A 19,595-nucleotide genomic window follows, 5' to 3' on the forward strand; every position below is an offset into this window, starting at 1 on the left:
GAGAGAAGTTGCTATCATTATTTCTGGGGGGATGCTGTTCCAGGTGTGTGTTTCTGCATGTGTTTACATGCATGCGTTTGTGTGGATGCATGTGTTTGTGAGACAAAGAAGGCGTGCTTCTTCCGTCCTGCAAAATGACAATATTTAATAGAGAGGACCTGGAGAATGCTCTCTCTGAGTACTGGGCTGGGCAGAAAGGATTGGAGATAAGTGGACCTTCATATATAAAAAGTAAAGTAACAAACATTAATGCTTTATTTTTAAATACATAGCCTACACTACAGCATGTATTTGTATTCTGCCTTTTCTCCAGGAACACTAGGGAGCCATACATTATAATATAACCCCATAATACATGCAGTCCTCGACTTACAAGCACAACTGAGGCCAAAATTTATGTTGCTAAGTGAGAAATTTGTTAAGTGAGTTTTGCCCCATTTTACGACTTTTCTCGCCACGTTTGTTAAGTGAATCACTGCAGTTGTTAAGTTAGTAACCTGGTTGTTAAGTGAATCTGGTTTCCCCATTGACTTTCCTTCTCAGAAGTTCGCAAAAGGAGATCACATAACTCCGGGACACTCAACCGTCATAAACATGAGTCAGCTGTCAAGCATCCGAATATAAATCACGTGACCATGGGGATGCTGCAATGGTCATAAGCGTGAAAAACAGTCATAAGTCACTTTTTTCAGTGCCGTTGTAACTTTGAACCGTCACTAAATGAACTGTTGTAAATCGAAGACTACCTGTAATTCCTTCTCAGGTGAGTTGGAGTGAGAGTGGCTTATTGTCCAAAGTCACTGGTGAATTTCCATAGCTGAAGGAAGATTTGAAAGTACTCAGTACTCAGTATTCATTATTAATTGGTTCCAGGAGGTGCGATGAGCACCAAAAACAAGGAATACCAAATACATTGTTCCCATAAGGAGTAATGTAGTGAGTCAGAAGGCAGCCGACACCTACAAGTTCTTGCTTGTGCATTGAGTACCAAACAAATGATGAATACCGGGACAAAGTTTCACATCAAAATGCGTTGAGTACCAAATTCGATGAGTTTCAAAGCAGTTGAGTACCAAAGTACCACTTTAAATCTTTCAGCCCTAGTTCAACTATTGTACCACACTGTCTATTATTATTATAGTTGGTTGCACATTCAGCCAGATGTTTAGACTGGATTTGGCACCTATCAAATCCTTCCCAAGGACCTGGGATAGATAAATATTGTTGTCTAATATTAAAAATATTAATGCAGGATGTTATTATTTATATTATATCTACAAAATCACAGCTGCCAGTCCTTTGGCTGGTGTTGGCCTTCGTATAGGTTGAGTTCTTCTCAAGAATATAGGATGTTTTTATTTATCTGTGCAGTATATATGTGGTTCCAAGCAGTGCGGCCTTTTGTAATTAGCAAATGGAAATTTTATCAATGTGCAGATTTTCTAAGTGCTGTTGAAGATTTTGGGATACAGTGTCCAGTGTGCCAATTAACCCTTGGGCCATCATGATCAGTTTATGCATAATCTTTCAGTTTTGCTTTTCAGAGTTTAATACTTTGTAATCTTCTCTAATTCTTTATTTTCTATTCTACTATTTCCTGGTTTTGCCACATCAATTATCCACACACTTTCATCTGTTCAGTCACAGTTAAATTTGGCAGGTTATGGGTCAAGACTTTAACAGTTGTATTCCGAAATCCCACAATATTTTAACCTGCTCATTTTCAACTACTTTTTAAAATCTGTATTTTCACTTTGAAATATTTTATGATCTTTTAAAAAAATGTCACTTTGCTTGCATTAGTTTGAATGTCTTTTTTTTCCTGAGCAGCCACAATCAAGCCTTCAGTTTCTTTTTTTAATGTTCCACTTGTAAGCCATTGCCAGGTTTCATCTTTATCCACTTTTCCCTTGATCTTCTGTAGAAATAATGTTTTTTTCTTGCCAGCATTCCATTCACGTTTTTATTACAGTATTTCAATATTCATGTTTTGTTTTTTGCACATTCAGTAAGTTCCAATTTTTAACTTGCGTCAAAGCTTGTTCTTGGCCATCTTTTATGTAATCAACATGCTTTGCTTCTCTGACAGTTTGTCTGACTTGAAATAAACTTCTGCCTTCATTTCTGTGGGGCAGGTATAAACTATCAATATTACCATGGGGATGTAATGCATAGTGACTACAGAAACCATCAGTTTTCTTGGGGTTTTTTAATATCCAAACTGCCCAGTTCAGCTTGTAGTCAGTTAATAATTCCACAATGTGTAATATCACAGGTATAGCCCTAATATTGATGGCTCTGATGGTGTTTCTATCGCTTGATTTTGTCTTTAGCAATTTTCTCTTTGGATGCATTCTTTATTTATTACATTTTTAACTTATCCATGCTTGATGTTATCCAGATACTTGTAGGCTTCATCCTGATGGCTCCAGATAGTTTAGCCATTCAACAACTCAATTCTATTGCTGTTTGTGATTTTACCCCAAATTATTGCTGCTTGTCCACATTTTTCTAGGTCAAATTCCAATGTTATATCTGTGCTAAACATTCTTATAGTTCTTGTCAATGACTGGATTTTGATTTCTGATTTTCCATAAAGCTTCAGATCATTCATATAAAGCAAATGAGAGATTTGGGGGATAGGCAAGCTCTTATTCTCCAGAAGTTTGAAATTTAAATTTTTTTTGCCATGGTCACTGGTCAATAGAAAGCTACTGTATGACATGCAGTCAAAAATACTGGCAAGGCATTCTTTTATAAGGTCTCATAGCACTTATTCCCTATGTTCCAGAAAAGAGAATCTGAATCAGTGGGTTAAAGCTACCAGTTAGCAGCTTCAGACTAGATCTGAGAAAGAACTGTCATCCAGTGGAATTAGTACCACATCAAGTGATACATTTTCCTTCATTGAATATCTTCAAGAGAAACTGGATGGTCATCTGTCAGGATTCTGAATCAAGTGACCTCAGAGGTCACTTCCAACTCTATGATTCTATGACAGTTTTGCAAAAATAGTTTATCAGCAGTTCAGAAGGATCTCTGCTGCAGTTTATCCATTGATATGTTTGTCTTCAAGGACATGTTTTCATAGCTTTTCTTATGAACCAGAACTTTGTTTGTCAGAGTCATCATTCATGCGTCTATCTAGTATACTTATTATTTGCAGGAAAGGGAATCACAAACAAGGAAAACCACATATAGGAAAGAGGAGCAAAAGGGCCTCCTTCCTCAGGGGGAAGGCTTCAGCAGAACAGCCAAGAGATGGCCTCTGAAGGCCTCTTGCCCATGGATATCTGAATCAGTCACTTTTCTAGGTCCCAGGTAAAGGAAATGGGACAAGAGCCAGTTTGGTCTAGTGATTAAGGCAGGGGTCTTCAAACTTGGCCCCTTTATGACATGAAGTCCAGGCACACTGGCTGAGGAATTCTGGGAGTTGAAGTCCACAAGTCATAAAAGAACCAAGTTTGAAGATCCTTGGATTAAGGCATCAGGCTAGAAACCAGGAGACAGTGAATTCTAGTCCCACTTTTGGCCTGAAAGCTGCCTGTGTTACTTTGGGCCAGTCACTCTCTCTCAGCCCAAACTCACTTCACACAGCTGTTGTTGTGGGGAAAGAGGAGGAGGAGGGGGAGGAAGAGGGAGCTTTTAGGTATGTTTTTCACCTTGAGTTACTTATAAAAATAATAAAGTCGGGATAAAAAAGCCTAAAAAAAATTTAAAAAATAAAATTTTGAATCTCACTTGGAATTAACCAGTAACTACCAATTTTCACATGTTCCATGTTTCCTTCTGCTTTCCCCTCCCCCCCAACCACCATACCAAAAAAAAAAAAAAATCTTATATCTGTAATGGTCAATATCTGCAATTCAGAATCTACCTCAAGTAGCCTGTGCAGGCTGAGTCACATCCTATGACCTGTTCTGATTAACACTCTATTTCTGAGTTATTCAGTGTAAACGTTAATGCCTTGTAAATAGCTCCAATTATTATGCCTTTTTATTACAGTACCACCAAATCCACAAGATACTTTATAGAGTTTTATAACCCCCACCCACCCCAAAATAAAAACAAAAACCACCCAACAGTAAGAATGGTGCAGCTATCTCTGGCAGAAAAATCTGGGATGCCACTAAAAGGTGAGAAAAAAAAAAAACACCCAATCACTTAATTTGTTCTTTTACTTTACAGCACACATAGACGCTGCAGCCAGGAATTGCTACATCAATCATCTTCTAAAGCATTACTTAATTAATGTGCAAAGACAGAAGGATAAGGCAGATCATCTCTGTATTTTCCAAATCCCAGAAAACAAGGAATAAAAAAAGAAAATTATTATTTTCCTTAAATAACCATGTACAATAGTTGCATTTTTTTTAAAAAAAATTACATTTCAGGAATCTCAAAGAGACATCCCTGCAGATGGTGTATTAATATACATATAGTTAATTGATTATGTAATTCAATAACAATTGAAAAGCAGTTGATTGGATGTCTTTCGTTTGGCGGGTCTTACTGTTAAGAATGGGGCTGAGATTTTCTCAGTGCCTTACAATGAATGCAAAGGCCAGGTTGCAAGTGACCGACTAAAAGTGCTTTCAATATGCATCATCTTTGTGGATCCAGGAATTGGCTTTTATTCTAGTAGAGCTGCGACATGTTCCCTGGCACTCTTAAACCTGAGCTATCTCTCCCTTGCAGCTTTGTATAGCACCACTCTCAGCTGAGGATGTTAAAGGGCAGCTAATGTTTGGAAGGGGGAAGGTGGGGGAATTCTGCACGCAAGCAACAGCCACAAAGATGGCCTTGTCGCTGAGTGGCTTTCTGTGCATAGCAAGGCATGTTGCAGAGAGGGGGGGAGGAGGCAGAAGACCCACTCCTCCCCCTCCTTTGCTTCAGCCTAATTAGCCAAGAAAAGAAGATAAAGCAAGGATCCTGCAAGGACCAGCTGTCCAGCTTCACGGTGGATGGAGGAAAGAAAATTATCTCCTTACCCAACCAATCAATCAGAATGGAGCTGGAAGGGACCTTGGAGGTCTTCTATTCCAATCCTCTGCTCAAGCAGGAGACCCTATACCAGGGGTCTTCAAACTCGGCCCTTTTGACTCATGGACTTCAACTCCCAGAATTCTTCAGCCAGGCACGCTGGCTGAGGAATTCTGGGAGTTGAAGTCCATGAGTCGTAAAAGGGCCGAGTTTGAAGACCCCTGCCCTATACTCTTTCAGACAGATAACTGTCCAATCTTTTCTTAAAATCCTCCAGTGATGAAGCACCTACAGCCTCTGAAGCTAAGCCCTTTGTTTTTGGAAGGTGGACAAACTAAGGACATCCAGCCTAGGGATACACAGCTCAACTTCTCTATTTAAGTCTCCAGTTCTCAGCCTAACCCACCCCTACCCTGGGGTGTTACAATGTCTTTGGAGGAAACAGGATATATAAATACACATTTTAACAAAGAAACATCTCCAACCCAGTAGCAAAGGTCTAATATAGAAGTAAGAGCAATAGGGAGGAGGAAGTGCTGGAGAAATAGTAGAAGATATATAATGTTGAAGCTTGGGTTTGATTATGGCTAGCAATGAAGAGCTATTACAAATATTAATAATGCAAGGTAAGAAAGAAGTACTTTGCGATTATTCAGGAGGCATTTCCTACCTTCTAGATCTTACTGCAGATATTAAAATTATATTCTTGGACTGAACTCTGGTAAGACTATTTTGGATATAATTCTTGAATTAGTTAAAGCGAAGTACATATGCATGCCCATAAATGCAGCATATGTGTCCAGTTTCAGGAGTTCTAAATATAGGAGTACATTGCTAAAAAAATGGGTCTTACTTTTTTCTGAGAAAGCCACCCACAATTCTTATATTCGTTTGCTATCCCCCTGCTCAGCTTCAGCTTAACTGCAAACAAACATTTCTTTCTTCTTTGGAGTTTTGTGCTCTTTAGCCACCATCTATTCAGATTCTGTGGGAGGTCAGGATGTGTGACAATGTGAAAAACACACAGGAAATCAGTTCCTGAAAATGATATCAGAAAGCATGGCTAATGTCAAACAAACTCACCTCAAATTTTTTTTAAAAAAAATTGCCAAGCTTGATTTTAAAAAGGGAGAGCCATACAACACTGTGTTATCCCTTGGCCTCACACATAATTTCCAGTTAACAGTGACAGAGAGATTCTTAGCGTTGCTCTCCTGTTGTGTACCGAGAAAAAACTTACTCTGACTCCACCATGTGCAGGTAGTCCTCAACTTACAACAGTTCATTTAGTGACAAGTCAAAGTTGCAATGGCACTGAAAAAAATTACTTATTTTCCTCACAGCCATTGCAGCATCCCTATGGTCACGTGATAAAAATTTAGACTCTTGGCAACTGACTCATATTTATGACCGTTGCGGTGTCCTGGAGTCACGTGGTCACCATTTGCAACCTTCTGACAAGTAAAGTCAATGGGGGAAGCCAGATTCACTTAACAGCAGGGTTACCAACTTAACAACTGCAATGATTTACTTAACAACGGTGGCAAGAAAGGGCATAAAATGGGGCAAAGCTCACTTTCACAAATGTCTTACTTAACAACAGAATGTCAGGCTCAATTGCGATCATAACTGTAGCTCTGTACTACTGCTAGAACATTGGGTGAGGAGTGTTATTCTTTGTAATAGAAATCCCACATGGAACAAAGTCACACATCTTTCTACAGTATTTACCCAGAAGTAGGTCCTAGTTTGGCCAAATTTTCCCAATGTTAATTAAGCATTCTACCCATTAACCTGCATCTGGTTGACTGAAACAGGAGACTTTCTAATAAAAAGCTCTTGGATTGTTCCTTCATCAATTTCTATTTCGTGAGCAGAATAGGGTGGAGAAGGCTCCTGTTAATTTTTCTCCGATCATCCAACAAAGTACGGGTAATTCAACACTTTCCCATAATGAAAAAAAATTGAAAGGAATTTAGTCACTACAACACTGTTTCAGGTATGGAAACAGAGTTGAAAGCTTTCACTTAGAATTGCACAATTAAAAAAAACATAAATAGGTTATAAACTAAACTCATTCTGAACATGAGTGCTTACCTAAGTGAAGAAGTGTTATGCAGGTACACAATGTGAATACCAGAAAGCTTAGGCAGGGAAACCTCAAATTTTGCAGAATAGACGTTTTTTAGAAAAAGAGAGAAGCCCCCCTCAAGAACCCAGGAAGGGCTGAGCACGTTTAGATCCCAAGGATGTTGTTAGAGTAGACAGAAAACTAGAAAGTCAAGAATGAAGAAATAACTCAATAGAATATTATTGCTTTATGTCCAAATTATTTATTTCTTGTAACCAGAAAAACAAGAGGAAGAAATAAAACATAGTGGGCCCAAAAAGAAAAGCAAACGTTGACTTGCAACCATAAAAGGCTCCGATGAATAATCCAAACTGAGAAAATATGGGCAATGACCAGAAACAAACAATAACAACAAAAGTTTAGAACAATTCGATAGGATTGTTTTTTTAAGTGAGTGAATTCAGTATTTCCAGATCTTAACAATAAGACAGTCAAGGTTAGCACCTTTTAAAGGGAAGCAAAATTCTTGTGAGAGCTCTGCTTCTTCAGGTAGGTAATGAATATAATAAATTTAATCAAAATATTAATATTTTGAATAGACTGGATTATATCATATTATATCATATTATGGTTGGTCACACCATCAGCCAGGTTTTAAGACAGTGGACATTTTTGTCCACTTATTGAGTCCTTCCCAAGGATCTGGGATAGGAAGATGTTGGTGTTTAATAATATTAGAGTTATTGTCCCAGAAGGTCAACTGTTCCAAATTATTATTATTATGATTGGTCACATAGCCAGAAGTTTACCCTGGATTTGACATGTTTATCCTCCTATCAAGTCCTTCCCAAGGGCCTGTGATAGGCTATTAATACCGTTGTTTGATTACAGTTGAGCTGCTTCTATCAAAGGAGTAAGACTTCCAGATGAGTTGCATGAATATCTTTGGTGGTGATTGCATGTGTATGTGTTTGAGTGCGCACGCACACACTTTCAAGTCATTCTTGACTCCAGGTGATTTCCAGGATAAGCCCCAGCAATTTTCTTGGCAAGGTTTTTCGGAAATGGCTCATCATTGCTTCTTTCTTAGTGCTGAATGAAAATGCCTAGACCAAAATCACCCACCTGGCTTTGTGTCCAAGGTGGGATTAGAACTCATGTTCTCTCAGCTTCTTGCTGATGCCTCAATCGCTACACCGAACTGACTTTCGTTGGTCTATAAGACATCATTTTATAATAAATTATGTTTTAAAAACATATGATAAATATAGAAAATAGAATTAGTGGAGATGTATCGCCTCCTTTATTTTCATGAAGGAGAATATGCAAAGACATTTGATCAGGGATAATAATTAGTGCAGACTGAAAAACATAATTATTAATGAGCAAGGAGGACAAGACACTCTCTTCAGAATAGCTAAACTCATCTCATTGGTTTCAATATCTACAAATAAGCAATATAGCCCAAAGGAATGACAAAATTACCAATCACTTAATGATATGATTGATTTAAGAAAAACGATCACTTAAAATACATATCACTTATTGGGCCTTATCTATAACGTCCTAGGGAAATAATGATTCAAAAAGTTGAACAGGTGAAAAACTCCATGATTAAATGGATGCAGCATTTAAATATGAAAATCAGTGTGTAACAATGGAAATACTGATGGAAGAAAAATGCAGATTTGCAGAGGATTGTTCTACCAACAGTATATTGCTTCAGTATTTATTGCCAAAGTAGGTAATTCATTCTTTAAAAAACTATTGGAAATTAAATAAGGTTTTTCATTTTTCATACCTGGTGGTAATGTTGTAAAACCTAACAACTCTGGAAAACGATTTATAATAGAATCAAAAGAGGTACATTCTAAAGATGGATTTTTCTGTACAGCCTGCTATTTTTTAAATTAAATATTGCTAAATCTTACATTCCCACAAGTAATACTGAACTGATTTTTCTATACGATAAGGGTTCTCTCTGCTTCTCATTGAAAAACAATTCCTTCCCCGGAGGAATAACAAATTAAGCTGTGAGTGTATATACCTTGATGTCAAAACTAACTTCGTATTAAAAAAATTCTGATACAAAATGTAAGTGAATGTGGAAACCTTTTAAATAATAATAATAGTAATAGTAATAAGAATAATAATAGTAATAATAATAATAATAATAACTACAAGCAGCGGCATGACAAAGTAGCAACAATGGTGCATTGGAAGATCTGCAAAAAATATCATTTGCCTGTAAGCAGAAACTAGTGGATCATAAAATAGAGAAAGTCATAGAAAATGATAAAATTAAACTGCTCTGGGACTTCAGAATTCAAACAGACAAGCACCTGCAACATAACACCCCAGACTTAACAATTGTCGATAAGAAAGACAAAAAAGTCTGGATAGTGGACGTGGCAGTGCTGGAGACAGCAGAATAGAAGAGAAAGAACTGGAGAAGATAACAAAATACAAAGACCTACAAATAGAAATAGAAAGACTGTGGCAAAAGCAAGCAAGGGTAGTACCAATAGTCATAGGCTCCTTGGGTGCAATCCCAAAACAACTGGAGCACCACTTGAACACAACTGGCATTGACAAATTCGCTATTAGTCAATTGCAAAAGGCGGCCTACTAGGAACTGCTTCCATCCTGCGACGATATCTGTAATACCATCAAACATCCACATCTGCCTATCCCAGGTCCTGGGTAAGGACTCGATAGGTAGACAAAATGCCAAATCCAGTCTGAACATCTGGCTGACTGTGCGATTATCAATAATAATAATAATAATAATAATAATAATAATAATAGTAATTCAAACAGACAAGCACCTGCAACATAACACCCCAGACTTAACAATTGTCGATAAGAAAGACAAAAAAGTCTGGATAGTGGACATGGCAGTGCCTGGAGATAGCAGAATAGAAGAGAAAGAACTGGAGAAGATAACAAAATACAAAGACCTACAAATAGAAATAGAAAGACTGTGGCAAAAGCAAGCAATGGTAGTACCAATAGTCATAGGCTCCTTGGGCGCAATCCCAAAACAACTGGAGCACCACTTGAACACCATTGGCATTGACAAATTCGCTATTAGTCAATTGCAAAAGGCAGCCTTATTAGGAACTGCTTCTATCCTGCGACGATATCTGTAATAACATCAAACATCCACATCTGCCTATCCCAGGTCCTGGGTAAGGACTCGATAGGTAGACAAAATGCCAAATCCAGTCTGAACATCTGGCTGACTGTGTGATGATCGATAACTATTATAATTTTAGAAACAGGGTTATACAACCTCCAGAATTTGAGACTGCTTAACATAAGATTATAACATTCCATTTTAAATTATTTGTTCAATTTGACAAATTTATTATATCAGACAAAAAAAATTGCTACTACTTTACCTGTTTTTTAGTTTGAATTGTACTGGTTATTGCTGTTAATTATTGAATAAAAGTAAGATTTTAGTACTGACTTATTTTGAAATTGATATAAAACAAATTGATGTAAAATGTTTCAATTACAGATTTATATCAATGTCATTTTGAAATCTTTTAATCTTAATTTTGCAATGCTTTTAAATCTCCTTTTTTCTTTTTTATTTCTTTCTTGTATTTTTCTTTAATGCTAATTTTACAGTTAATAAATTAATACATTTCTTGGAGGAAAAAACCCTGGTTTCCAGAGGTAACTAAACTTAGCACAAAATATCCAACACGAAGCTTCTTATTCTATTGTATCTATTTTCTTCTGAATATTGCAGGGTGCAGTTTTGTTTAACAAACTAATCTCATCTCTGGACTTAATTCAGAAGAATTAGTCTGACTTTATTGTCTCTATTTTCAGCATATGTTAATAGGGTAAGGTCTAGATTTTTTAATAATTATCCCTGATGTTCTGCTCTGTGCCAACCAGAGATATAACTTGATACCCTCAGGATATGTTGGACTGCAATTCTCCAAAATCCCAGTTTATGTGTTAGAGCAGAAAAACTCTAACTGCTGGAGAAGAATTTATTGCTTCAGGATAATCTGCCACAATTCCTATCACACAGGCCACCAGTCAATGCAGCCTGCCTGGCCTCTGCAGAAAATGTTAGAAATCATTAACTAAAACAAGAGTTATGTTTTTTCACTAAGTGTATAAAGCATAAAACTACATCAACTATATCTGCATATTTATACTTACAATTATTTTTAGAATCAAGCATGTAGTAATTGATTTCAGGGGAAGACAAACTTCAAAAACAAAAAAACCCAAACCAACAAAACTCAAAAATATGGATGAAATCTGCTCAACATCCTGAATGCTAAACAAGTTGTAGGGAGACAATCTCACTCTAACTTTATGGATCTTTTCCAAATTGCTTTCAGAGTTTGTGATATACTGTCCACATAGGGCAGATGGTCTCACCATCATTACTTCATTGGTTGACTGTTAGATAGCCACTAAATAATAGTCATCCAATTATGGAAGTATGTAATTGCAATAAAATAAATCTATATAAAACTCGGCCTCAGTTTTACCCTCTGCAAACCTGGGAACATTTCCATATTACAACCAGCCAGACCTATTCTAAGGATTATACATTTGAAAATCAGAATTTAAACTTGCTTAGTGTTGCTGTAATTAAATGGAATCAGTTGTTTAAATTGTCCTTGCATCCACACAGATCTGCAAAAAAGTCAGAGGCACAATAGCTGGAGCTTGTAATATTAATAGCAGATTTTTTTTCTCCAGCTACTAACCTACTGGTGCTGTTTCCTTTATCCTCTACCTGCAACTCTCTATTAGTATGTCTTCCCTGAATGTCCCAAAGATGCTTTTTCAAAAGTTTTCCTAAGAAAAACAAGTCCAGTTGCCTTTTGAAAAAGTACCTTTGAGACAACCATGACCTGGATGACGGAGAATCTTCACAGCCTGAATGATGCCCACAAACTCAAGTGTGTTTGAACTGAGATCATTCTGATGTCAGAAGCAACTTAACCAATCAGTAAGTAATTCTTTCCTCTCATTTACATGTTGTGATTCAATTAGCTCCGGTGCGTCAAAACCATAAAGACAAACTGGTACGCAGGAGAATGCCAAGTTTCTGTCATGAAAAGCACTGGTGTTATCCATCTGATCCAAAACTGAGGAATTGTTTAGACGTGGTTTTCTATCACACTGGCAAGTAACGGAGAACCAAAGGGCCTTTCTTCTGCAAAGCAAGACAGAGTGTCTCACATGCAGTCCTCTCAGTAATTAATTATAATTGACCTTCAGCCTCATACAAAGCCCCCCTCTTCCTTATTCCATTTGACATGGCTAAAAATCTGTGAGAAAATGCTTCCTTCACAAGCTGAAGTCAAAGGTCACAGCAGAAACCAGCTAATCGTTGCTCATACATGAACTTATGTCTGCAAGGAGCTACAGTCCATGCTTATCATAGCTTTAAGCCATGCTCAGGAACACACCTCCATCAAGACTAAGCCATTATTGTCACAGCCAGGTTTGAACAGACGTGCCTATAGACATGCTGATGCTTTTAATTAACCCGGAAGGGATTGTTGCCAGGCAATTAAAGCAAGAAGTCAGAATGTTTACCTTCCATCCCAACTTCAAGGGGAAATGTTGTTTCAGAGTATACCTGCACTTTAAAAATTATCCATCGATTCCAATCCCAGGTCATTTCCCAGGAATTTTCTCGGTTTTCTGAGGGTGAAGAAGCACAACTGTTTTATGCCTCACAGCAGCTTTATGAAGCTATGTTTCGGGGACGCTGAGAAGACTATGCACAGTGAAGGCCGCGCTGTGGCTATGTGTGAAATGAGACATAATAATGAGATAATCAGGAACTCTGAATTGTCTTTCCAGACACTAAGAGGAATCACAAAACAAAGTGACTAAGAACTAAAGCTCATTTAGGTGAGGATTATGGTTGAGTGCAGTCATTTCTACTGATTCAAACAATGTGGAACAATGGAGTGTGAAGGCAAACAGGAGGGCTATACCACAAACTTCTAGTTGCTTTTATTTTCCTAAGTAAGATTTTTGGGAAGAGACCCTTGTATCTGGTCAAATCTGTGGCATCAGATAAGGGAAAGTGGCTTAGTATACTGTAAAAGGAATCTCAAATCGAGTGATGGTTTTGGCAGGCAATTTAGGGGTGCGGGTCATTAAAAATGCTATAATAATAGACAGATTGTCAAACTCTGGAGAGATTTGGGATTGAATCCTGCCTCAGATCTGAAACATTCCAACTGGTTACTATCTCTCAGCCTAACACAGTGGTTCTCAACCTGTGGGTTGGGACCCTATTTGGGGTCGAACGACCATTTCACGGGGGTCGCCAAACAATGCAGTCTGCCATTTTTCCCCCCTTTTCCTTAGCTGTGCTACTCCCTTTTATTCTATTGGCTTTTGAAAGCCAATAGAATAGACTCTCTTGAATAGAGCCTAATTCTATTGGCTTTCCAAAGCCAATAGGAATTGTCCAGGCTGTCTCTGCCCTGCTGAGCCCGCCAAAAGTCCCATTCTGCAAACGGTGCCGCACCAGTTGAGTAGTCCTCGACTTACAACCGGTTGGGGGTCGCGGCATTAAAAAGGTTGAGAACCACTGGCCTAACACAACAATAGGATTGTTTAGGAGATAACATGTTGAAGAGGCAGGCCACAGGAGACAGCTTCTGTGCAACCATGTTCTTGTGCATTTCCCATGAAATTCTGTGTAGCTTGCATAAGGGTCTTCCCTAATTACCTAATTCCTTGGTAGTCAGTGGGGGAGGATGCTGGATTTTCAATCTTTCTGTGACAGTGTCGATTCAATAAAATTTCCACTAGCTATGTTATGGGACCGTTCTACCTCCTTGTCTATTAAAAGCATTCATAATATTCAACAGTGAATGAATATTTACTCTGCTAACTCTTATAATGGACATCCAGGACCCAAATCTAGGCAGCCCATAGAAACTGAATTCTATGTCACCTTCCTTGGTGTAGAATACTATACATACTAGTACATACCACACACACATACACACACATAGACTTTGATGTACAACCATTCATTTAGCGATTGTTCAAAGTTAGAACAGCACTGAAAAAAAAGTTATTGACAATTGCTCCACACACTTATAGCCATCATAGTCCTCCCAACAGCTACATGATCAGAATTCAGGCACTTGGCAAGCAGCGTGTATTCACAACAGATGTGATTGCTTTTTGCAGCCTTTCCAACTAGCTTCTGACAAGCAAAGTCAATTCACAACTGCAGTCATTTGCTTAATGACCGTGGTTAAAAAAAAGTTCATAAAACTGGGCCTGACTCAGTTAACAACTGCCCTTGCTTAGCAATGGAAATTCTGATCCCAGTTGTGGTTGTAAGTTGAGGATTATCTGTACATATACATAGACATACTTACATATACTCATTCACATAGACCAGGGGTCTGCAACCTTGACAACTTTAAGACTTGTGGACTTCAGCTCCCAGAATTCCTCAGCCAGCTAATTCTGGGAGCTGAAGTCCACAAGTCTTAAAGTTGTCAAGATTGCAGACCCCTGACATCGATATACACACATTATATACATGCCGCTTAGATATGGGAGGCCCAATTTTGGTACAAATTGAATTAGATTGAAATAGAATCTCAGCTCCCAAGATTCCTTAATTTGGGATGATGACATTGATGGTGATTTATTATAGCTGCCCCACTCAAAAAGACTCTGGGATTTCAAAATTCCCCCTAGCATTCATTAGAGAGCTAATTTGGTATAGTGGTTAAGGCACCAAGCTAGAAGGAAACTCTGATTTCTGGTCCTGCTGTAGTCCCTCCAGTCCCAAAGCCAACTGGATGACCTTGAAGCAGTCACTTTCACTCAGCCCTAGGATGGCAAACCATTTCTGAAAAACCATGCCAATAAAACTGCAGGGACTTGCCCAGGTAGTTTCCAGGAGACAACACAAACTCAAATGAACAAAAAAAAAAAAGCCCTATGTTAATTGATCCAGGAGATAAGGCATCTGCTAATGCAAAAGAGGCCAAACTGTAGCATCAGTATTACCAGTCTGAAGGCTCTTGGTGAAATAATTATGGGCATTACAATGGAGCCAAACTACACATGCAGTAGTACGAATTAAGATCAAGATGCTAAGTAGACATGAATTGTATCACTTCAGTCTGTAACTCGAAATAATTTTCTGAATGCTATGTAGATTTTAAAAAACATCTGAATATCTCCAGAGAAAAGGAGCCCAACAAAAAGTAGTTTGTGAAGGAGCTATCTCCAATTCTAATTTCTTAAGCCCTATATCTCTTCTTGTCTGAAATGGTACAGATAGTTCTCACCTACTCTGCTACCTCTTCAGAGCAGACCGTGGTTAGTTACTAAGAGATGACAGCTACCCAGTCATCTGGGTAGTTTATCCAGCTACAGGGGCCTATTGAACATACAAGTTTAGGAGATCTTGTGCTGGTCTAGACTGTGATGTTGCCAAATATTTTAGATAATGCCTCCCAAAATCTATCTACATAGACCAGGGGTCTCCAAACTTGGCAATTTTAAGATATGTGGACTTCAACTCCCAGAATTCCCCAGCCAGTATGGCTGGCTGAGAAATTCTAGAAGTTGAAGTCCATAAGTCTTAAAGTTACCCCTGGCATAGACTATGGCTTATGGGAGTTGTACACCAACCACCATGTACCCATGTTTTACTATGTCACTGGGCAGCAGTCCTCACAAAAGTATCTTCCCGAAATTTGTAGCTTACCCCAAGGAGAGATCATGGATCTTTCCATTTGAAGGGCTTTTCTACTTAAGGGCTGTACTCCATGTGGTTTTTGTAGAAGCAGAGGACACTTAGAGTGGCCCACATGCACAGAAATAATGAAGAATGAAGGATATCTCTGTCTCTGAGATGGGACATCTTTTTGGACAAAGAATAAGTGACAGAGATGGGAAGAGAATATTTCCAAACCTTTCTCATAAAGATCAAAAACCTTTTATTTTAACAGGTGGAACACTTTGCTCAGTAAGTAGGACTTATTCCTAGTTAAGAATGTATAGAATTTTAACCTAATTATTTCTTCATCTGTTTTCTTTTAGGGCTGGCAGTAATTTTTTCAGCCTTTTATGTAAAAGCAGAATTCCCATTGCAGCTATCCATTGTTACAAGCTACCTTGTTCTTTGCTTTTAGTTTACTTGGATTTTGTTTATTCTTCGTGTAAAGGAAGTATTCTGCCACTAAGCATGGGCTTCCTCTAAAAACAGATTGTGATCAGATAGTAAATATCTCAGATATTTAACAATATGTATATATACAGTAGTTCTCATCTAACAAAAGGTTGTTCTGATCTGACACAGAGATGGGATTAAAAAAACCCCATCCCATCTACTGGCTACTTAGGAATCTGGTATGGATTTAATAAAAATGCTCCAAAGTTTCTAGTAATGGCTCAGTCTTGATCATTCTGACCCAAAATGACAAGAAAGTGAGATCTACCTTTGTTCTGCCTTGGAAATAAATTTATTCTTTAGCAAATTGTATTTCCTAGCACAGAGCTTCAAAAGACAACTCTGTCATTAAATTAAGGGATTTATTCGTTTATTTCTGCTTTTGACCCAACCAATAGTGAGCAAGGATGGAAGGAGGGAGGGACAGTGCCTCCTTTTGTACCATGTTATAAAATGCAGATTGATTTTGTGCCTGTTTTAAAGATAGATTTGCTTAAGGGTATTTTCCCCACATGTCTTCAGTGTATGTGTTTGGGGGAGGGCAGTGTGAAGGAGGCAGAACAGTTTCTACTAAATTTCCTCCAAACTACGGGTTTCACTACTAGCTACCAGAATTTTATACTTTCTTCCAACTTTTCAGGAGCTGGACAGCTCATTTCCCTTCTATCCTTGTAAATACCTCAGGATAAACCCTGTGCTTAATTCTCCAAGTCTCTTGGGTCATGGGGCAAATCTGTGGGGGAGACGGAAAGCCTTCAAGAGATAAGTGACTTTCCCAAGGTTACAAAACAAATGAGTAGCAAATCCAGAATTTATGTCACCCCATCTCCCAGTGGCAGCCCTTAATCCATTATGCTTCATAAATCAGACTGGGAGAGCATCTCTTTCTGCTCCAGAAAAGAAGGGGGGATTAATAAGGAAAAGCGAGCAAAAGTTCACACCGAGGGTATTTCAATCAGGGAGCATAAATCTTGTTTCCTTACTTTGCCAAAAGACACGGCCTTTCCATATCCCTAATATTTATTTTTCCATGGGGCCGGAGGATGATAAAGACTGGAGGCTATTCCCCCTAAATCAGTCAGAATGCATTTTTACATCCATTTGGTATGAAGGGACCCCCCCCCAAGCAGGGTGATTTTAAAAAAAACGTAAGAGGAGAGGACTTTAGCCCCCTCTCCCCCACACACACATACCATTTTATGGACCAAGAGGGGGTTTTATTTTGTGTCAGTGAATCTCATATAGAGTTACAAAATTCAGAATATGCTGTGGTGTCAGTCTTTAAAACCTGCTTTCCAGGGGCCCGATCTGAATCCTAATCACCAGTCAAGAAGAGCTGGAGAGAGGGTGTCATGGGGCAAACACATGGCATCTTTTCCTGCTCTTAAGCAATCAAAATGAAATGCCCAGCATCTTCTCTTTGGGACCAGGCTTCCATATCGGCAGCTGCTGGTTTCAGGCGGCCTCCCTGTTTTTTTTTTTTTGTGCAATAACTCTCAGCTAGTGCTTATTTGAAACAAGGAGCATTTCTAGCAAGTGTGGTGTTGGAGATCACAAACGCATCCCTCCTCCCCCACCATCCATCCTGTGCCTCGGGTCCCCTTTCCTCTCCCTCCCCTCCCTGCTCCCGAGCCCTGGGGATCTCTGTCCATCTGCCTCTCCCTCCTTCATTACCATATCGGTCCAGTTTCCCCCTTTTTTTTTTTTTTTAATTTCCAGCCAGCCCCCTCCAGAAGGCCCAAGACCGAGGAGGACCACTCTGCAGGCATAAACAAATAGCCAGGATGGGAGGCAGCCAGCCAGCTATCTTGGCCTTGAAAGCTGCATCCTTCTTTCTCTGCAGCCGCTCTGTCTCTAAGCAAAGGGGGGGGGGAGGAGGAGGAGAAGGGGGAGGATGCTGAGGGAGAGAACCATTCCAAGGCAGCACTAAGGCTGGCACAAGTCCATCACGAGCCATCTATGGATCCCGGTTCTTCCATTTATAGTTCACCTATTTAGCTGCAGCCCTGCAAGCCAGGCGAGGAGGAAGCGGTTGGCAACCTCCTCGCCCGCCCCCGCTCCCCCCCTCCCACCATGCCCCATCTGTCAAATCACTTCTAAAGCAAAAGACCCCCCCCCCGCGGTGTTGTTTTTTCTTCGCCAAACTCTCACCTTGATGGGGAGGGAGGGAAGGAGGGAACCAGCTGGAGCATCCTTTTGGGGAGATGCCCCACTAAGGTATCCTAAGCGTGAACTAGGATCGGGGTGGTGGGGGAAAGGGAGCCCTTTGCCTTCTCCTCATCAAGACTGGACGTTTCTCCTTCGCCATCATCAACTCTCCATCCATCCTCCCGGCCCTCCCTTCCCCCCCCCCACCGCTGACAGATCCGGGCGGCCCTTTCCCTCCACTCGCCCGGGCCCGCATCCCTTTCTCTCGCCTCCTCCTCCTCCTCCTCCTCCTCCTCCTCCTCCAAACCCCGATTTCTCCCCTTTCCCCTTTCGGCGACGGACCCTCTCCGAGCCTTACCTTCTCCGGGGCGCCTCGCCTCTCCTTTTGCAGCGGGCGATCCGGCGGCCGCAGAGGCAACAAAAGCGCCTGCTCCTCCTCCCCCGCTCCGTCAGCCGGGCAGGCCGGTCCCCATCTGGCTAATCACCGCGCTCCCCGGACACGAGCAACAGCAGCAGCAGCAGCTGCCGCCGCCGCCACCGCTGGAAGAAGGCGCATCCTCCTCGGCCGTGGCGCGGCTCAGTGCGGCGCGGCGCGGCGCGGACAAAACAAGCAGAGCCCAGCCAGAGCCAGAGCGGGCAGTAGGCGAGATACAGACGGAGGGTGGGGAGGAGGGGGGAATCTCGCTGTGCCAGCCCGGGATCGGCCGTATCCCCCGCCGACCCTGGGCTATTCCAGGCTGAGTTCTGCAGTGGGCAGGCTTCTTTTGCCGGTCTCTCCCCCCCCTTTCTCCCTCCCCCCCCCCGCGCTGGTGTCACTCTGGGGACAGACACGCCCTGAGCCTGGGGAACTTGGAGCTGCTTCTCAAGCGAAGCGGAACGCCAACCCCTTAAAGGCGAAGCACCCTTGGATGCAAGCTGGAGACAGCCTGGCTCCCAAGAATAAACACCTTGTAAAATTCAACACGGAGGAAGGGGGGGACACCCAACCCCCGCTTTTCTGATTTAGCATCACCTGCAGGTAGCCTTCGACTTACGACCACAATCCAGCCCACAATTTCTGTGGCAAAGCGAGGCATTTGTTAAGGGAATTTGGCTTGTCCTATTCTTGCTGCCGTTGTTAAGAGAATCACGGCTAGTCGTTAAGTTAGTAACAGGGTTCTTCGGTGAATCTGACTT

General features: G+C 40.4%; 1 protein-coding gene across 1 annotated transcript in view; it reads right to left on the reverse strand.

The window, feature by feature from the left end:
• Nucleotides 1-19,183, reverse strand: part of MAP3K12 (mitogen-activated protein kinase kinase kinase 12) — a 131,160-nt gene extending 111,977 nt beyond the window's left edge. The window contains exon 1 of the mRNA XM_039347790.1: nt 18,778-19,183. The gene's annotated coding sequence lies outside the window, so the exon portion shown is untranslated. The remainder of the gene's footprint in view (nt 1-18,777) is intronic.
• Between the last annotated feature and the right edge of the window lie 412 nt (nt 19,184-19,595).

Source organism: Crotalus tigris, unplaced genomic scaffold, assembly GCF_016545835.1.
Source record: "Crotalus tigris isolate CLP2741 ecotype Arizona unplaced genomic scaffold, ASM1654583v1 scf7180000018101.4720394464:4744507, whole genome shotgun sequence".
In the NCBI taxonomy this organism is placed as follows: domain Eukaryota; kingdom Metazoa; phylum Chordata; class Lepidosauria; order Squamata; family Viperidae; genus Crotalus; species Crotalus tigris.